This window comes from Sminthopsis crassicaudata, chromosome 3, assembly GCF_048593235.1.
Source record: "Sminthopsis crassicaudata isolate SCR6 chromosome 3, ASM4859323v1, whole genome shotgun sequence".
Taxonomy (NCBI): domain Eukaryota; kingdom Metazoa; phylum Chordata; class Mammalia; order Dasyuromorphia; family Dasyuridae; genus Sminthopsis; species Sminthopsis crassicaudata.
Window position 1 is genome coordinate 603,148,567 of NC_133619.1, and position 13,639 is coordinate 603,162,205.

The following is a 13,639-nucleotide window of genomic DNA, read 5'->3' on the forward strand; positions in this document are numbered from 1 at the left end:
TCCATTGGACCAAAATGGCATCACTTACTACCTGTGTGGTCTTAGGCAAGTCACTTAACTCCAATTGCCTTGCAAAATTAATTAAAACAAACAAACAAATAAATAAATATTTGTTGAATTGAGTTGAAGTGTGGGAGAAGTACAAAAGAAAGATCCCAGTTTGGGGAAACTGGGGCGGGAGGGACTTCATAGAAAACAGTCTTAAACAGATGGAGATTTAGGGAGAGGGGAGTCCATTCCAAGCAAGTAGGACAGTGTGCAGAGGCACATGATGGCAAGGCGAAAACAGAACATAAACGGGTCCCCAGCTCACAGAGCCTCCATTCTCCGAAGAGAAAACCTCTTAAATAAATGCAGACAAGGCACATGTTGGACAGAGGACAGTGAGCACTGAAGGGGGGTTAGTCCTTCCCCTTGTTAGTCCTTCTTCATTTTCCAGTGACATCACAGGGTGAAGTCTTGACTTCCAAATGAATTGGATTGACGTTGGAGTCAAAGAGGCAGAGTTGTACAAAGTCATCAGTTGGGCTCCCTTTTCCAGCCCAGAAGTAGGACTCCAATCAGGGGGACTGGGGATGGCCCAGGCTGCTTCTTCCATGTCTGACCCAGTTCTACAGCCCCTGCTTTTTCCACTTCGTGGCTATTGGAACAAATCTGACCCACCCATTGCACTGAGGGGAGTTTTTTTTTTTTTTTTTAACATTTTAAAATTTAATTTTATAATTATAACTTTTTTTTGACAGTACATATGCATGGGTAATTTTTTGCAACATTATCCCTTGCACTCCCTTCTGTTCCGAATTTTGCCCCCTTTCTCCCCACCCCCTCCCCGAGATGGCAGGCAGTCCCATACATGTTAAATGTTATAGTATATCCTAGATACAATATATGGGTGCAGAACCGAATGTCTTGTTGCACAGGAAGAATTGGATCCAGAAGGTAAAAGTCATCTGGGAAGAGAGACAAAAATGCAAAGTTTGCACTCCCAGTGTTCCTTCTCTGGGGGTAGCTGATTCCGTCCATCCGTTGGAACTGAATTAGATTGAGGGAAGTCTTTAAGTGCCCGGGCGGACATCTCCATAATTTACCATCTGGTTTGAGACCCTCAGTGACCCTCCACTCGGCGTAGAGCACCTTACGGAGCCGTGCGCGCTGCAGTTCCTTGGAGCCACGGGGGAGACTGGGCAGCCCTCCTCCCAGAGGCGCTGGTCCTCCCTGAGCACCCCACCCATCGGTATCCGAGTAGTCCGGAAGCCGAACAAGGAATAGAGCGCGGGCTGGGAGCCAGGAAGACTCTAGTTCAAATCCAGCCTCACCCGGAGCCAGTTTGTCTCGGTTTCCACATCTGTAAAATGAGCTGGAGAAGGATATAGCTAATCACTGCCTATCTTTGCTAAGAAAACCTCAAATGGGGTCCAAAAGAGTCTCGCGGACTGAACCTGCAGAACAAAAACCAAAACCTACTACATGCAGGTGATGTGGACCAGAGCTTCCTCTCTTCCCTAGTCAGGAAGGAGCCCCTCTGGCTATTACCGGGGATATCCCAGACTCTCCGGTTTGCACCGAGCCACATGCAAGGATGGAACTCTATCAACCTCCCTCAAACCTCTGGCTGCTCAAAACCACGTGGATCGGCCCATCTCGGGCAGCTTTGGGACCTGGCTCCCCCAGGGGCTTTCCCTCTGGCTTAACTTGATCCTTCCCTCTGGGAGGTGCTCCCCCCCCCTCCCGGTGTGGTTCGCCTTTGCTGCGTCCTTCCCAGGACGGACTGTCTCCCGTCTTCCCCCTAACTGTGGCTACCTCTGGTCAGTCTGCTGGACCCTCTGGCTCTCAGCTGCCAGTCACCACCGCGCGACCTAATGGCTTCCACCGGACTCTTGTACCCGGCTGCTCCCAACCTATTTCATGTCCGACCCTCGGGGTCCTCGTTCTTCTCTTAAGTCAACACCCCTGTGGGGAAGAGCCGGCCATTGGGACCGTCACGTGTCTGTGTGGAACTAGGGATTGCACCCTCATGGCAGGCGCTGTGCCCGCGGACCGGAACGCGAGCCGGCGGAGAACCGGCCTTTGCCTCGAGGAGGTTAATGTCCTCCGGGGAGAGGCTTCTTACGGGAGCGCCATCCGGATTGGACCTCGGCAGGGGAAAGGTTAGAGATATTTCAAATGGGCCAGGCACGCGTCAAATCCAGTATTTGTTAAATACTATCTTCCAGGCATAATAGTAATAATAATGGGCCCCGTCTCTACGGAGCAAGTCCCTGCCTTAGTTTCCTCATCTGTAAAATGGGGACAAAAGCAGCAGGGCCTGTGGTTGTGTCGGATGAAACGCTTGCAAAGTACTTTAGCGCAGTCCCTAGCACATAATAAGGAGCACACGTTTAGTTATCCCAGAAGGAAGGACGCGGTGGGAGGAGGAAAGGGGGAAGAAAGAACTGAAGATCCAGAGAATTAGGAGGGAGACCTGACGGAGACGAGAGACATCGCAAAGTTATAAAGCGGAAGGTTATTTGCCTGGAATTAAGGGGGCCAGTTTCGAATCTTGTCCACAGGCCTAAAGTCCCCACTATGTGCCAGACCCTCTGCTAAGCCTTTCTGTTTCGTGGGCCCTTGCACGATGCTGTACATAGTAGGCACTTAATAAATGCTTTGACTTCAGACAACACACAGACTATGTACGCGTAAGGTTTAAGCAGGGTAATCCCGGAGAGAGAAATGGAGCCCCGGCCTGGGAGAAGTAATGATTAATCAGTGTGATTAGAGGCAGGTTGGAACCCGATTGTGAAGGGCTTCAAATGCCAAAGTCACTTGCGTCATATCCCGGACTCCTTCACTGTGCCCCAGAAGATCCCTTTAGCTCGGGAGTTTACCTCTTGCCCCGGGACCCCTTTCTCTGATTGGACATCGGAAGAGGAAGCGCACCTCCCGTTTAAGGAGGTGCCCAGGCCAGCCACGCCCCCTGTCTCACGGTGGGGGGGGAGGGAGAGGAGGGAGGGAGGAGGGGAGGAGGGAGGGGACACTCCCTGGATTTCCCCATCTCACCTCTTCCTTCTCCTCCCTCCCCTCCCCCTCCTTTCTCAGCTTCCCTGTACGTGGTTTGATTTCTCTGTTAGAATGGAAGCCTCTTGAGGGCTTCTTTGTGTTTGAATTTGTATTCCCAGGGTTTTGCCCTGTTTCCTGCACACAGAAAGTGCTTAATAAATGCCCGCGGACTGACTGAGCACCGAAACTTCCCAAGCACGGTCAGTTCCGTATTTTGCACCTATTAGATTTTAATTCTGGGAGGACGGGCAGTTTTGTCCGTATTGTCCACTTAACAAAAGCTCACGGAACTGAAATAAACCGGACGGAACTGACGCCCGGGGCCTCAGAAGTCCGCCCGGGGTCCCAGGCTCTGAGGAAGAGGATTTTAAGGAGCTGTAAGTTTGACAGCCACTTTTCCGACACGTGGGGCCCAGCCCAGGACCTCTCCAAGCCGGTTACCCCACCCTCCCTGCGCTCTAGGCCCCGCCCTGGGCGTACTCGAGCCAGACCCAGGCACCGAGTAATTGACTCAACTTTCTAGTTCCCTCCTAGCTTTCGTCAGAAGCCGGGAGGAGGGACTGGGGCGAAACCAACTGTAACCGGAGGGGGCCAAGAGGAAATTTCTAGGTTCAGTTCATTTATTTACTTCATATACACCATTTTCTAGAATCTCACACAAGAAAAAATTTTAAAAAATTATTTTAAAGAGGATTTTCTTTTTTAGAAGTGACATTTTCTGTTTTTAATTTAGGAAGTTGACTTCCTGGTACCCCGACTCTAACTTTATTTGGTCTCCTCCCTCCTGTTTACTCCATTTGCGGAAGTCTTTCGGGTGGAGCTCCCGGGGCAGTGCCTGCCGAGTACGTCTTTTGCGTATCAGTTTGACAGGCGCTCCACGAAGGCCAATGAAAAAGCTGGAAGCTCCGAGAGGGCGGGGCCACTAACCAATCAGATTTGATGTCGGGGTGGGGCTACGTCTCCGGGAGGGGAGCGCGTAATGGCGGACTCGGATCTGGCTAGCGCGACCGGGGGCGTAGCGAGCTGAGGGAGGGACCGCAGGCAGAAGTAGTGGACGCTGCCGGGGGGACGAGACGACCCTGCGGACCGGGCAGCAGGTAGAGCGGGGCGACCGGCCCTGAAGCTGCGGGCTTCTCGCTAGGCCAGGTGAGCAACAAGTCCCGCCGGCCCGGGAGAGGGCGGCTCCTGGCGGGGCCGAGCCGGGCCTGGCCGGCGTCCCACGGTCCGAGCGGGGGACAGATCTGAGCCGCTCCCACAGGGAGCCGGCGGGAGTCTGTTCTAGGCTCTGGGTTCTAGGCTGCCCCGCAAGGGAGGGAGTCGGAGTTCCAAACTCTTCCACCCGGGAGTCAGCAGGGATCCGGACTGTTCCATGGGAGAGTGAGCCGTGGGGAGCGGAGTGGGGGTTGTAGGCTGCCCCGTGGGGAATTGAACTGGGGTCCGGGCTGTCTCACGGGGGAGGAGCAGGGGTCCTCTCAGAGGAGGAGCGGGGGTTCTAAGCTGCCTCTCAGGGGAGGAGCAGGGGGTCCCAGCTGTTCCAGAGTGAGTAGGGATCCCGGGCCGTCTCATGGGCGAATAAGTTCTGGTGGAGTGAGCCCAGGGGGGGTGGGGGGGGCTGCTTAGGCTGTTCTGGACCACTAGGTTGTCCCTGGGCAGGAGGTGCCAGGCCTGACTGCAGGATGGTGACGGAGGCCCCTTAGGGAACTGAGTGGGGATCTCGGGCTGTCCCGGGGAGAAATCAGCAGGGGATGGGGGGAGGGGCGGTGTTAGCCTTGAGGGACTGAGCAGGAGGAATTCTCAGGCTCGCCTTGGAGTCACGCTGGTGGGTGACAGAAGGGGGGGAGGGCAGGAGGTACAGGTGGGGACCAGGTCTGTCTCTTAAAGGAACTAAACTGGACTTCTTAAGTGGAGGGAGCGTGCTCAGGCTGCCCCAGAGTTAGTCCAGGCCTGCTCCATGGGGGCCCCCGGGTAGGGCACCAGGCCCTCCCTCACAGGAGGAGAGGAGCACACTGTGAGCCCTGGCCTGAGCCTGGCACAGACTAAACCTGTCCTGTAGATAGGGAGGAGGGAAATGAGGAGGGTTCTCAGGCCTGCCCCACGGATTGGGGGGAGAGAGGAGTACTGGGCCAGCCCATGAAAAGTGTGGGCGTGGGGATGCCCCCACCACCCGCAGTGCATGGTGTGTGCTTGGAAGGGGCTTTGGGATCCGAGCTAAGATGGGGGGGGCTCGATGAGGAGCTAGGGGTCCCATATTCAGGTGGGTGGGGGTGTAGCACGGCCTGCCCGCAGGGAGAACAGGAGTGATGGAATGTGCCAGGATGGATTGCCTACAGGGTGAGACGAGGTGGTGGCACTCTGGGGAGGGGGGAGTCCATAAGAGGGGTAGGTGGGGGGGACTATAAAGCTATATACCATAGGGAAATGAGGATGGGGTGAGGATTACAAGAGCTGCCCCGCAGAGAGATGGGAGAGGAAAGGAGACAGCGCTTGCCAGAAACAAGTGGGGGATCCAGACCTTCCCTGTGGTGTGTGAGTGAGTGTGTGCCCCTGGGGCTGCCAAGAGAAGTGTGCCATGGAGAAGCGGGCATCTGGGAGTGCCCAAAACTTTTCTATAAAGCGAGGGGGGGGGCTACAAGTGGCTGAAGTCAGGAGACCGAAGTCCAAACGGGACACTTAACTGAGCTAGGTGACCCTAGGCAAGTCACTTAACCCTAATTGTCTCAGCAAAAAAAGACAGAGAGAGAGTCCAGGCCCATAAAGGAGGGAGCACATGGAGAGGATGCACCATAAATAATTACAAAGTTATCTCACAAACTGGGGGGGGGACACAGTGAGAGCTGGGAACTGTCCAGGGCCACTCTGCAGAGGAGGGGTTCCTGTAGTTGCCCCATAGGGAAGTAAGAGTTGCTGGGGGAGGGCCTACAGAATGTTAAAGATGTGGGATTGCGGGGCCCGTGTCAGCCCTGCCTGAGAGGGAGGTAGGCCGGGCTGACCAGAGCCATCCCAAAGCCGGGGAGGCATCTCCGGGCTCCATGGGGATGCTGGAGGCTGGTGGGCAGAGAGCTAGGGCTGATGCTGTGGACACTGCCAGGGTCTTTACACAAAGCGGGGGAGGGAGATTTATCGAGCTAACCCAGAGGCAGTTAGGGTATTACTGTTCCTGAGCGAGGGGCTGTGGGACAGTCCTGGGGCGCTCTCTCTGGGACCTGGACCACCTCCCACACAGGCAGGTAGGATTGGGTGTGAAGGTGAAGGGTGAAATCAGTCTGTGTATTATATCATCTCTTAGCCCAGGCTGCACTAAGAGTGAGGAAGGGTCCTAGGGGGAAGCCACTGTGCGTTCCATGCAGACGCAAACCTCGCAGACGCGGTTGGGTCACTTTGGCTCTGGGTGCTGCCCCTGGGAATCAGGGAGTTGTGGAGGAGAGCATGTGATTGGGCTTACTGAACACTTAAAATGCTGTGTATTTTCTGTTTTACTCAGCAAAGATTTATTAAGTGTTCTCTATATGCGAGGCATTGGGGGCATAATGAAGTAACACGTGATGCTGTCAGTTTACCAAATGCTGGCACTTGGATGGCTCTGGGATCTCGGAGAGTGTCCCATGCGCTGCCAGTCTGGGTGAGGGTGACCCTGCCCTCCTGTCGGTCTCGGGCTGGGTCACCCTTGTCATTTCCCAGATCCTGGGGCTCTGTCTGGTATTCGTCCATCCGAGCCCTTGAGGAAGCCAGTTCTCTTCTTGAGGCAGGTCACACTGTTGCCAGTTCTCCCTGAGCCTGAGGAATAGGCTCAAATAAATGTGACTGCCAAGGTCATGAAGTTAGTAAATGTTGCACCTTCTGATTCTAAATCCATTGTTCTTTTTACTTCACTTTTCTGCCTCTCAGATACCCCCAGTCCATTTGCTGGTTCCACACACATTTTATCATGGGAAGATACTGGCTTAATGAGGTTAAGGGGGCAGTCTTTGTCTAAGGAAAAACCTCCTCAAAGGACCTGGTCAGATCTTTTGGGGTCCTGAGGTAGACGTATGTCCCTGGTGCTTGGGGTCCACAGAGCTTTGAGGTGGGGATAGGTGCTGACTTTTGGGGCTAGGTCCCATCATTTAGGCCCTTTAGGAACTACTGAGCGAGTTGCTGACTTGAAACAAAGGCCAGCTCCTCCATTCTAAGGTGTCCCTATAGCCATAGTTAGAAGAGTTGCCTTCAGGAAAGTTATCCCAACAATGGGAGTGAAGGCTTCCTGCCCCACAGCTTCCTCTTCTCCCTCCCTCCCCATGGCTGCATTTCCCCGGAGTTGGCTTCCGGTACAACTCCCTGTTGGTACAAAGTTTGGAGTCCTTGGGACAAAAGCCTGTGTGCCAGGCTGTTTCTTTGTACTTTTTGTTATCTGACCTCCAGAAGGTTGAGTACCTTCTCAGGGCTCAATTTGGCTTCAGAAACTGCAACTTTCCGCTGGATCTCAGAGTCTTTGATTAACCCAGACCACAGGGCAGATGGGCAGGCCTGGCTTGGGGAGGATTCTCATGTGAGTTTGGGGGGGTGGGAAGAAGCCTTTTTGGAGCTGGGGCAAGAAGGAAACTGCTGAGAATGAATGTCTGTAAGTAGCAGAGCTACCACATTTTTCTTTGTTGAAGCACCAGAAAGAGAAGCTGATAGCTAAAGGAGGAAGGAAAGCATGTGAAACTTAATTCCTGTTTAAATGTCTTCTGAGTTGTCCCTGTCAGAAGCTGCTGTCATGGAAAAAGTCAATTGTAATTTGTTCAGTGGAAATTATATTACAAGATCAAATAAATTTTTTACTTAAGCCCCACAAGACAATTAAAAAAAACAATTCAGAACGTTTCACTGTACAGGTGATTCATCAGTAAGATAACTCTTGACATAATTACGAAGTCAGTCTTGTAGTATATTTTAACTGTGATTCTAGTTAGTGGTTTCAACTTCAGAGGAATTAATCTTGATCTAAATACAGGATAGGGCAAAAGGCACTTTACAGTTGAACAACACCATAACATGTTCAATTTATGTTTGTTGTCAAAAGAAATTGCTTATTTTATATTTTATGTTATGTAGTGATTTTTGGTAAGTGAGAGAATTGCTCAACATCCATTTGCCTGTTTGTATTGGAGAAAAGCTAATCTCTTGAATTCTCAGGAGCAGAGCCAGGAAGATCTGTAGATTTTTAGCATTTTAGAGTTGATTTGCAAATAATATGGTTCTTTAGTTATAATATCATTACTGCTGTAGTTCTGCACGTGGAGTTTATTTTTAAAAGTTAGTTAAACATACTTTCTAGTAAGCCTACAATCAGAGGTTTTAGAGCTGGAAAGGACCTTGGAGATCATCTAGGCTAATCTTTCCTTATTTACAGATACGAAAATTGAAATCCAGAGAAATGACTTGTCCTTGAACAAAAATTAGGTGGGTAAATTAGTATAAGCTTCTTCAGATTTGCTCTGACCTTTTTTAGCTTGATGGGATCTGTTACAACTTGTATCCTACTGTTGTAAGTAACCTTTAGGAACTTGGGGGCTTCTTTGTGCTTTGAGTAGGCACTAGGAAAGAATGTGTTAAAATGTGGAAAAAAAGATATGCTATAATATATTTTTAATTTAAAGCATTGATGTTTTTCACTTTTATGTGTACCTAATATGAAAAATCTAGATTTATAAAACAAATCAAGGATAATGATTCACTTTACAAAAGGATTTACTACAAAATTTATTTAAATACAAAAGTCTCCTATAGGCTTGGTATTAGCTAAAGTTCAGTTTATATTTATTCATTAAGCAAGCTTTTATTTTATTTATTAAGTGGCTACCATGTGCCAAGTCCTAGGTCCGGAGATATAGAGATAAAAATGAAATGTTCCCTCTCTTCAAAGAGTTTACATTCTGCTAAAGGAAAACAACATATAAACAGAAAAATAAATATAAATTTTATACAAAATGATTTCTAGGAAAGGGATTAGGCTATACTTCTTATAAGGTCCAGGGAGAAAACAAATGATCCTGGTAATATTTATTTCCCCATGTCTTCTCACTTTGCACAAAGACAGCCCCAGCAAAGTCATGGAGACAGGAGATGGAATGTCATGTATGAGGAGCAGCAGAGTAGGACATTTTGGCTGGAATGTAGATTGCATGAAGAGTAATGTCCCGTCAGCCTTGAAAGATAGGTTGGAGCTATATTAAATGCCTTACATGAGAGTTCCTATTTTGTCCTATAGGCTTTTTCCAGGGGCACATAATATTTGTAAAGGGAGTTCGACCTGTATCACCAGAGCTTGATTACTTAGCTAATGCTGTTATCAATACAAGTCCCATAAAATCTTTTGTTTGATGCCTGCATACCACCCAGCCATCTTTTTTGAATACCAAAATCTATCCCCTCTTTTGTGAATAATTCTAAATGTTTTAAAAAAGTACATTTACTCTTTTCCTTTCCCTACAAAAGTCTCTTTCTTGGTTTCTGTAGGAGTAGGTCTTGATCAGACTGTTCCAGGCTTCTCCTCCTCCTAACACATTTCTGATAATTCAAAAATATTTATCAGTAGTAGAATTGGTCAGGAATGTTATTTTAGCCTAACTGGGTAATTTGTATCTTAGGAGTGGGATGTTCAAGATAATCCCAGGATGAACAAGTTCTGTATTTTCTTTTTTTTATCCCATAATACTTGATATCAAGTATTGGCTGATTTGTTGCTGTTCCTTTATTGAATGCGGCAGAATGAGTAAAGGGATCCCTTTATTATAAGGTGGGAGAACTGTCTTTGTGTCATAGTTCATTCCTGGAATTGGCATGGTTTCATTGGATAGTTCTGGAGCCCTAGTTCATTACTAGAAGAAAATCTTGGATTTCTCAACCTCATCCCTCTTACATTCATAGTGATTGGGTAGCAAATGAGGGCAGTATTATATATGCATTGGAGAGTTCTGCCTAACTCTTGAATGATCCATTCCAAGGGGAAGTACAGGCCATGCTCTTTCCACTTTAGCCTTTTGACCAATGATCCAAGACAAATTAAAGTGATAGTTATAGAAGTAGCATCATAGATAGAGCTCTGAAAGAGGTTATCCAGGTTAACTCATACATTTTATTTTCGATTTTTCTTTAAACTTTTTTTCCCCCTTCTTTGGAAGTTTAAAACATTTTAGTCTGAACTTAAAACATTGCCCAAAAGAGCAATTCATCTACACTGCAGAACATAAAAAAGTATCCTGTGTAAAACTGAATCTCCACTGCTTATTTTTAAAGAAAAGTATATAATAAATTCTTCATGCTTCTCTTAAAACTAACCTGCTTCTCTGTACTTTCTTCTGAACTTTTGTTGTCTTTAATTTAAAAAAAAGGTAAATTACTCTTTTAAAAAGCATTATTGCTAACCTTTCCTGCAATTAAAAACTGAGAGAAAGAGGAGAAAAACTTACTTGTAATAAATAAATACAATCAAAAAATGTTGTTCACTGGCCAGGTCCAAAACTGTATATTTTTGTATCTTGTGCTCATCATCTTTCTTTAAGGAGGAGGTAAAATACTTCATCATGATTCTTGTGGAGACATGGTTATTGCATTAAGTCTTTCAAAGTTGTTTTTCTTTATAACTTTGCCATCTTTATTATAAGTTGTTCTCCTGGTTTTTTTCATTTCACTCAGCATCACTTCATACTACCCAAGATCCTCTGAAATTTTCTTTCATCATTTCTTATGATATAGTAATATTCCATTACATCACATACCACAATTTGTCCAGCCATTCATTCCTCAGTTGTCAAAGAGACAATTACTTCTTTTCTTTTTCTTTTTTTAATCCCCATTCCAGGAACAGGAAGTTTATTTTGTTTGTAGATATTCCTCATGGTATTATATACTCCCTCTTAACTCATCCCCTTTTCTTATCCCTTCTCATTTCCCTTTGAATTTGTGTGTATTCAACCCTCCTTTTTCCATTTAAGAGGAATGAGGTTTGTCTGATGTCCCAATTCCTTCACCATTTCCACTATATTTGGATATTCTTCAAATATACTTCAATTATAAGAAATAGCACCTCCTTCCTTTTTACTAGTGTAAAAATACAGTGGTGTGTATTTCTCTTTCTCTCTTTTTTTTTTTACCCTCCTTTCTCTTTCCTTGCTTAAACTCTGTAATGAATTTTTTTTCCCCCCCTTTTTCTGAGGCTGGGGTTAAGTGACTTGCCCAGGATCACACAGCTTGGAAGTGTTAAGTGTGAGAGCAGATTTGAACTCGGGTCCTCCTGAATTCAGGGCTGTTGCTCTATTTATTGCGCCACCTAGCTGCCCCTCTTTCTTAAACTCTGAATAGAACCAAATCAATCTATCCCTAATACCTCTATTTTTCTTCTTTAACTCCCTTTTGAAGACATTAAGGTTTTTAAGGGTTGATTGTTTCTTTTCCTCCATTAGAATGTTTGCATTATATCATTATATAATTGATTGGATAAATTTACCCTCTAGGCTTCTCTAGATTCCCATACGTGCATCTCAGAGTTCCTATTCTCCTTTCTTAGTCAGAAATGCTCGAAAATTTTCTATTTTATTAAAGGCCAATTTGTTTCCCTATAAAATTGTATTCAGCTTTGAAGGGTAAATTATTCTTGGTAGTAAACCTCATTTGCCTTTTGAAGTGTTGAATTCCAAGATCTTCTCTTAGTTACATTTGAGGTTACTAGATCTTGTGTGATCTTAATTTCCTTGATATTTGAACTACTTTTTGAATATTTACAACATTTTTTCTTTGATTTGGATTTTGGCTTTGATTTTCTTGGGACTTTTTCTTTTGGGGTTTCTTTCAAGTAGATCCTTAAAAAGAAGTTTCTATTGATGTCTTTTGTTTTATTATAGCCCCATAATTCTCCTTAATATCCTTCTTCTCCTCACAGTCATCTCATATAAGAACAACTTTTTTTTTTAAAGAAAAAAATAGGAAAAAAGTTCAGCACAACTGATCAATACATTAAAAAAAAATGAAAATATATGCAATGTGCAACATTTGGGAAATTCTTCTACAAAGGGAGGAGGTAGAAATGTTTTCTCATGTTTGTGATTTTGAGTCATATTTTTTCTTTATAATTTTGCAACTTTCACTTTTGATTTTTTTGTGTGTGGTTTTGTCATTTCCATTGTTATAGTCATTGTGTTTTTTGTTTTGTTTTTGCTCTATTTAACCTCATTCTGCTTTGGTTCATATAGATATTTCTACATGAACTCTTTATCACATTTGTCATTTCTTAAATAAATTAATAGTCCATTGCTTTATATATCACAATTTGTTTAGCTATTATGCAATCTATAGATATCTATTTTGTTTCTATCCTTTACAGTCACAAATGGTACTCCCTTTATTTTGCTGTATATGAAGACTTTCTTCTTATCAATGATCTCCTTGGGGTTATAAGCTTGAATGAAATTTCTGCAATTAAGGATATAGATATCTTAACATCTTAGTTTGTTTAATTTGAAATTATTTTCTAAAATTCTTATTTGCAGCTTTACTATCAATATAATAGTGTTCCTATCTTCCTACAATCCCATCAGTCCTGAATATTCTTATCTTTTGTTACCTTTCCTAATTTATGGTATAAGGTGCAATTTTAGGGTTGTTCATAGTTGACAGTTCTTTTGAGAACTGTTTGCTCTACTTATATTTGAAGAATGGCTTATATATATATATGTACATATATATGTGTGTATATATATATGTATCTATCAATTGTTTATCTTGTATACAATATCTTTATCTGTTACAGAGAAATTTGTGGATTCTTCCAATCTTCACTTTGCCCTGATTAGGTAGGTCTGGGCAGTTTTTGTTTATGGTTTTTTAAAATATAGTATCCAAGTTTCTTAAAATCATAGTTTTCAGGGAGTCTGTTGATTCTTAAATCTTTAAATTCTTAAAAATTAAACTTTAAATCATTTTTTCAGGTCAATTATCTTATATTTTCTTACTTTCAGTGTTTTGATTTTTTTTTTTTTTCATTTTATATAGTTATTGATTACTTTGTCTATTACAGTTTTCAGGGATTGTTATTTGGGTAAAGATGAACTCTTTCTCTAAGCTTTTCATTCTCTCAAATCTTTTGCTGTAAAGCTTTTATTTTAATTTGTTTAATTTCATTTTTGCTTTATTATATTGCTTCATATTATCTTGTTTCATTTCTTTTAAATACTCATTTAGTCCTTGTGAAAAATCCATTTTTTCCTATTGAATCTCTGCTTCCAGCTGTTACAGAGATACTCACTCTTTTGGAGGGATCCTTAGATAGATAATAATTTTTGGTATTAGTGTTTTCTTTATATACTCATTTACAGCTTGTATTTCCTGATTTGGGGTGTTGGGCCAGGACCAGACTTCCCCCTTCCCCTCCCCTTCCAGTCCTACTCCTTGTGTTTTTGGGTAAGGAGATGAGCCCTGATTGGTCTTGGCCTTTGTCTTCTGGATTCTTGCACTGATCTCCATCTGAATTTTTGAGGCTGAGCACTGCATTTTTAGTGCCCACTTTTGACCAGTGTTGCCTTGTGGCAGTGTACTAATAGCTGATCTCTGCCCACTGCTCCCTGGAACTTCCAAGGTTTTTAAC

General features: G+C 44.8%; 1 protein-coding gene across 3 annotated transcripts in view; it reads left to right on the forward strand.

Annotated features, from left to right (window-relative positions):
- Positions 1–3,976: 3,976 nt before the first annotated feature.
- The window catches only part of WASF2 (WASP family member 2), an 85,925-nt gene continuing 76,262 nt past the window's right edge, over positions 3,977–13,639 (forward strand). For 2 of the 3 annotated variants that reach the window (XM_074305655.1, XM_074305654.1), the window contains exon 1: positions 4,001–4,185. The gene's annotated coding sequence lies outside the window, so the exon portion shown is untranslated. Of the gene's footprint in view, positions 4,186–13,639 lie in introns of all 3 variants that reach the window. The other variant, XM_074305653.1, reaches the window with a different exon arrangement.